The sequence below is a fragment of the Calypte anna genome, chromosome 10 (assembly GCF_003957555.1).
Source record: "Calypte anna isolate BGI_N300 chromosome 10, bCalAnn1_v1.p, whole genome shotgun sequence".
NCBI lineage: Eukaryota > Metazoa > Chordata > Aves > Apodiformes > Trochilidae > Calypte > Calypte anna.
In genome coordinates this window covers 11,966,567-11,973,640 of record NC_044256.1, presented here as the reverse complement: position 1 = coordinate 11,973,640, position 7,074 = coordinate 11,966,567, and positions in this window count along the sequence as shown.

Below are 7,074 nucleotides of genomic sequence, written 5' to 3'. Positions count from 1 at the left end.
GGCTTTTCCGCCTGGCCCGGGGCTCCCCCCGGCACCGGGGGTAGGGATTGCCCAAAAGGTGATGCCAGGGGTGGGGTCGGGAGGGGCTGCTGCCTTCGTCGGACCGCGGAGGCAGGGAAGGGGCTGCACCGGTCACCTCCAGGCAGCGACAAGCGGCGGAATGCCCGGTGGATGCTGTAAGAGTTGAGCTGAGCGCGGTGACAGCGGCTTCGGGGGTTGATTGTTAAGGAATGGCACTGCCAGGACGGGCAGGTGGCTGCAGCCGTGGGTGCGGTGTCTGTCGGAAGGGATCCGTTTTGGTGGAAGGTGGTAGGTGCAAAAGAGGTTCCTGTGGACTGGCAGGGGGAGGATCTCTCTAAGAAACCCGCAAGAAAAAAACCAAAAAACAAAAAAACAAACAAAACCTCCTATGAATCTCTTTTTTGCATCAGGATTTAGCTGGGTCATAAAGAACAAGGACAGTAGCAATTATAAAATGTTAAAGTTACAAACTTACCTTTTCCATCTGAATGTCAAAAAGAAAAAAAAAAAAAAAAAGAAAAAAAATGAGATATATGTCTGAATTTATCCTTTAGCATTTTGACTAAACTGTCAGTGTGCAAAAGTGGAGGGAGTCTTGTGTGCAAGGCAAACAGAAATTAAAAGCACTGTTCCTAGAAGCTGCTGAGCACTTAATTCCAAGGCATTGGCAGGAGAGGATAATCAGCCTGTGTTCTTGGGGAAAAAGAGCAAATGCATTTGTGGCGTGCCAGGCAAGTGCTTTCTGGTAGAGGTGGAGAAGTGTCAGTGCCATTGTGAAGGCACTGGTCTGCAGTAATGGGCACAATTCCCACCTCCTCCTGCTGAAATCGTCCAAAGGGAGACTGCAAAGGTGGCTGAGGAAACGTGGCACCTGTCCATCAGGAAGGGGCTGAAGAGCTTGGAATATGAGTGCTCTCCATAAATACTTGAGGAGTTAACACCAGGGAGAGGAAAGAACTCTTTAATTTGAAGAACAAAGCTGTGAGGAAGCTATAACTAGTTTTTGGAAACAGATTTTTAGCTATGAGCAGTACAGGGTTTTCAAAGTCTTTTACAGCAAAAGTAGTGAATTTAAAAAACACAGTCTAGTTTCATGATGTTTTTTGAAAAGTTTAAGCAATAGATTAATTGAAAGGAACTTGATGACCCAGAACATATCTATGTCCTATATGTTATATACAAACAAATTCCTTCATATTTATTTCAAGTGAGAAGGGTCTAGAATCTGACCGTAGGTATATGTATGGGTTAAACCACACTGAACTATCTTGTAAAAACATGATGCAACTCCTAAAATTAATTTTGTCTACCCAAGTGTCAAAATTGCCATTGGATGAGTCAGGGCTAAATTTACCACCTCCAAATGCCTACCTTTCAATGCACAGCCAGTGTACTTCTCAGGCTTTCAAATCTATAGGCTGCTTCTTCGTATGCAGCTGCCACAGTGCAGTCTCAAGATTCATGTCTCCAGCTTCACTTCTTAATTCTGTGTTTGTAAAATCAAGTGCTAAATGAGAAACTTCTTCCCGACTGCTCTGCCAGCATATTACACCACTGATTTGGACCGGGCTTGTTATCCAATCCCTATTTTAGCTTCCAAATAGAAACTGTCAGGGTACATCGTGTGGTGGGCACATAGCAACCCACCTAGATGGGGTGCATTGCTTGAATATGTTGTGTCCAGATTTATCAATTTTTGATTAAAAAAAATGTATAATCATCTAGTAGCAGAAAAGCCCCCATGATAGTGTTGAACATGTGGATTCTGGTACTTCAGAGTTTTTGTGTCAGAAATTTTCATTTCTAGTAGCTACACATCCTTCTAATTCAAGCTTTCATTATCTGTACCAAAATATCCTGGCTTCCTTTTCAGCTGTTATTAAAAAACCCATTCTTGTTGACTTCATTTATACAGTTGGTATCAGCTCTAGAGAAAAAAGGGAAATCAGTTTGCACAGCCCAAAACCATTGACTGACTTCCTCAATAAATAGTTCAAAATTTGACTCTGAGGCAGAAATTGAGTCAAACAGCAAGCTCTTTCATTCATCAAATAGCACCCTCAGCTCAAATGGAGGAGCCCTCAAGAACTAGCACATGCATTTCTTGAAAGCTTTGAGTGTTCTTGTGAGGAAAGAAGGGGAACATGTACCAGAACAGCAAAATGAAAATGAAGGTAAGAATAGGGTGTCTTTGACACCATAATTGCTAATCAAAGTGTTAGATGAAAGCAGTGTTGATAAGTCCCTGTCAGCAGAAAAACTGTAACCTCTCAGCTTCCTGTCACACACTTAATTATATTCACTTCTTGATGTTGCAAAAGCATTTTTTCTTTCTTTTTCTCAGTCTTTATAAATGTTAACATCATCGTGAGGCACGTGGATGCCATCACTTGTAGAATATCACACCACTATTTCACAGTGTCAGGATAAGACTGAAAAGCCTGTATACCCTGCATAAACTTCAGTGAAGCTTAGGAAAGCAAAGTGGAATAATGAAAACATGAAAAGACTCCCATACAGAAATTGTCAGAGGATTGTATTTATTGACAACACGAGATTCTATAGTTCTGATCTTACTTTTCATCTGAATGATGGGCCTTTCAGCAGCACACTGTGAAAACTGATGATTCTTCACCACACTGCAACATTTCTATGTCACAAACTACATGATTTCCACCTACATAGTAATTTTTAAGTAGATAGCCCAACACTTTCTCAAATCTCAGTTATCAGCCCTATGCTACAAAAATTCCTCACGGGGAATCCTGGCTGCAGCAACAACCCAGATCCACCTGTGTGGCCCCTTGGCTGGCAACGCTCACTTCACTGGGGGTTTCCTTGGGCTCATTTGTCAGCTTCTCAATTAGACCATTACTGGATCAATAGTCAGTATTTATAATACAGAAGATGTTTCTATTAAGACTCTTTACTAAATGGCTGATCAGTTTTGATGTCATGACAAGGAAGACATTTGTAAGTGTGCCAGCAAAAGAATACTGTGGAGGGCATAAAATTGCTTATTTATTAATGATCCACTTCAAAGTAGGAGGCTAAGTATCCATTAGGTCTTTGTGTTTACTTTTGGTCTGGGAACAGTTCTTACCTTTAATAATTGTGTGTTAAATCCTAACTGTACAGCTTGGCATTATACTGAGACAGTGCTGATTTTATTTTAAATCAAGGAAATTGCATTATTCTGTACAAATATAGGTAGGTGAACCTTAAGCAAGCACATGAAGATCAATGCAAGGATTAAGAGATGCTATTTGTAGCTCATGGAAGCATTGCTCATGTGTTTGTGTGTGGCTCTGCCAAGCAGCAAGCCTTCAGCACCTTATGCTGCCAGCTACAAAATTCCATCCTGGTAGAAAACAACTTGTGTCATTCAACTTTTATTGAACGAAGCTGATACATTCTTGAGAGTGTACTTGCAAGTGAGTAATTAAGGCAACAAAAGTCAGTAACCAATAGTGCAGATAGTGATGGATTAAGAGGTGAATTGAAAGATTAATTAAAAGCTTCATGCTTGGGACTTTTGTTGATGTGTCGATTTGCTGTGGGAGCAGCTTAAACCACATATAACTGCAATCCTCCAACAGCTTTAAATCCAACCTATTATATTTCTGAGTTTCATGTCAGTTGAGGGCATAACACCTCATAAATGATGCTGTACTGTGACAGGTTGCATGGTGCACCAGAGGCAGTAAAATGTGGTTAATACAGTGTGTGGGGGAGTCAGGAGGCCTTGTGCTAATGACCTGCTGAGGATTTGTGGAAGTTCTCCAGCAGCAAACACAGCACAGAAGAAGGATGCAAGGAGGAGTTAGTGACTAGTGACCATTCTACTTATAAAATTGAATATTGGTATCTGGAAAATGGAGCTACTTTTTGTGCTGCAGCCTGTCTATTCACCTGTGAATAATCTTGAGAAGAAAAGAAACATGTCAGTAAAATTAATAGAAATTACAATAAAAGGGAGAATGTCTGTTGTAGTATTTGACTTAAGTCAAATGGCATGAGTGCAGCTTCTCTGCAAGAATCTTGTTAATCAAGTGGAAATGGAACTGCTAGCTAGCCACCCTGGCAGAAATGGAGGAAATGTATGCTCTGTCTGGAACTCTGCCAGCTGGGTCAGTATTTGAAATTACATGTAAAATTGGTATGTAATGAGTAGAATCTTCTAAGGCTAAATTAACTGGGTTTATAAATGGCTTCAGATAAAAGTGCTACCACCACAACTAGAGTAATTAAAAATTCAATGTAATGTTTGTGTCAGTTGTACACATCTCTAAGTCAGAATTCTGAAAATATTCACAGAAAAATCTTGATTAGCAAGAAAGCTTATGGTCACACTTTACTGAAAGCAATGAATATAAAATAGTAATAGGAATTAACTGCAAGTATTATCACTAGAAATCAGAGAATTATATCAATGTAATTGAGAAGACATAAGACATAACAACCTGATATTGCAGGACCAATAGCCAGCACAGCTGAAAATGTGCAATGAAGTGCTTTTAGTACAAGAATTATTTGCAGAAAAGGTAGGGCAAAGAATTATGAATTTTTAAAATTCTGAGAAAGCTGCATAGTTATGATGGCCAGTTTTAGATTACAGTTGAATTTACAGCAGAGATACAGATTGCTTTTATTCCTTATACAGGCAATTTAGAAGATGTAAGAAAAAAAGGTAGTCCCTTTAGTGTTCCTCAGATCTAAGACTCTGAATTTGTTTTCTGTGCACGTGTGGATCCAAAACCTGCAAAATTGTGTGAGCTGCAGACCCCACAACCCAACAGTACAGATTAATGCAAACCAGAGAGAAGAAAACAACAATAATCACATTAAAAAGCACAAGAAGAGAACCTTATTGCTATTTGAAAGCATTACTATAAATTTATACATTTGAATAATGTTACTAGTAATTAAGTCACAGGAATGGTAAATATGCATTTCTGTCATTCCCAGCAATGGCATGGATCAGATGTAGTGGATTTGGAAAATCTAATGCAGAATGGAAAGGAAAAGATCTCTTCAAGTGGCCCCAACCAGGAAGTTTAACCAGAAACAAATCTGTAATTTACTCTGAGTTCTTTTCTTCCCTCCTGAAGCAGAGAAAGGATACTGGGCCCTTATGAGAACAAGTGCTAATCACTGTAAAAATATGTGCCAGCTCAAAAACTCTGATCATAACAACAAACAGCTCTTTAGACCATGCACCAAGCTGAGTTCATGTGGAGAAAAGGAAAGGGAGGGGAATTTAAATAACTTCAGGAGCTAGGGATTGAAAACAATATGCTTGGTAACCCAAAACCTTTTGATGGCTTTCAGAACTGGCCCTGAGTCACTGGGCCACGGGGCAGACATTCCTGTGTCTCTGTGACATCCCTGGCATCACAAGTATCTCAGAAATCCCTGCAGTTTGATCAGTACTTTCTCTGGTTCTTCTTCAGTATATGTAAACCAACTTTGTTCTCTCTCTCCATGAAGACAGGTGAAAGGAAACTCAAAACCTGGGGACAATTTCCTTCATGAAATTCCATAGCAAAAAGGCACCAGGTCAGCACAAGCTTGCTGAAGCCATTTTGCAGAACTTGGACGTGGGTTGCTCAAAAGTGTAGATGTTCCCTGACCTTGTGTTTTGCTGGCTAGTGATCAGGACAACCCTCACAGCTATATAATATAATACTGTTGAACTTTTGTTTGCAGCCCTTGATTTGTAGCCATTCTGTTACATAAGAGCAAACAAAAAGTTCTTCTTAGGCCAATTTACACTTCTTATGTTTTATAAATATTTTTCACTATATTAATTTCTTCTGTGCTTTCTAGACAAACACTGAGCATATGAAGAAAGCAAACATCAGGACTGCATTTAATGACATTCATGTGTAGCCCCTTTTAAGAAAAGCATTGTGTATTATTTCTGATCTGGTGAATACAATCCCATGACATCACATTTAAAAAGGGCTGGGATCCACCTACTGTAATGCTAAAGAAAAGCCAGCTGATTTTTATTTTTAAGAAGGAAGCTGGCACAAAGATTACAAGGTGAATATCTGGGGCTCATGCAGAAAAGCTTGTTTTTAGAAGGAAATCTGTCATATAGTATTTTCTTGGCTGCCACTTCCAAAGCTGTTTAAATTAGTGCATTTATTTTTTAGCTGATTGGATCTGATGGGCATCCAAGTAACATTTCTCCTTCACTGTGTCTCCTTTCCTATTTCTTTTCCCGTTTTTTTTTTTTCCTGTTTTGTTTTTTGTTTTCTGGTTGTTTGGTTTTTTTAGTTTTTTGCTTTGGTTTGGTTTTTAGACTTTTGATTTATTTCAACTTACTTTTATATATTTCTTTATCTTGTTTTCATTTCACAACTTTCTTCTTCAGCCCATCTTCTCTCATAGCTCTTTCTCATTTTTTCTATCTTGCATAGCTGTGCCTTCTTACGATTGATTTCTCACCCCTGAAGCTATCCTGCATTCTCTGTCTGTTCCAAATGCTCTCCTTTTAGTTGTCACAAATTTCCCTCTTTTTTTCCTTAATCCCCTCCCATCTTTGTTAACTTCCTCTTGTGTGCCAATGACAATTATGTTCCCTTTTTACAAGCAGAGTTCTCTATGAGCAGAGCAGTCATACCTGTTGGCTCTCAGCTGACAAACAAGTGAGCACAGAAAGGCAAAAGCAGAGAGCAATGAAGGAAACTCTCATTAATACCTAAATCCATGACTGAAAGAAATACCCTCAGAAAACTATGTATTGGTGTCCATGGCGTGAGCATTTCACTCTTGGTTTCTTCCATCTCCATCCCTAAGCTTTTAGAGGGAATCTGGGCTTCTTCTTTCCCTTCCTTTCTCCTCCCTCTTTCCCTTCTTTCCCTTCCTTTCTTCTCCCTCTTTCCCTTCCTTCTTTGCGCACCTTAGGACAAAAAAAGCACAAAGGTGATACCTTTGTCCTTCTAAGTCAGCAGTATGATTTTATTTTTAAATACAGTCTCCATGTAGAACTACTTGCTGCTTTCTGTCAGTATACTATATCTTCTTGTGCCCTTTCCCACTATA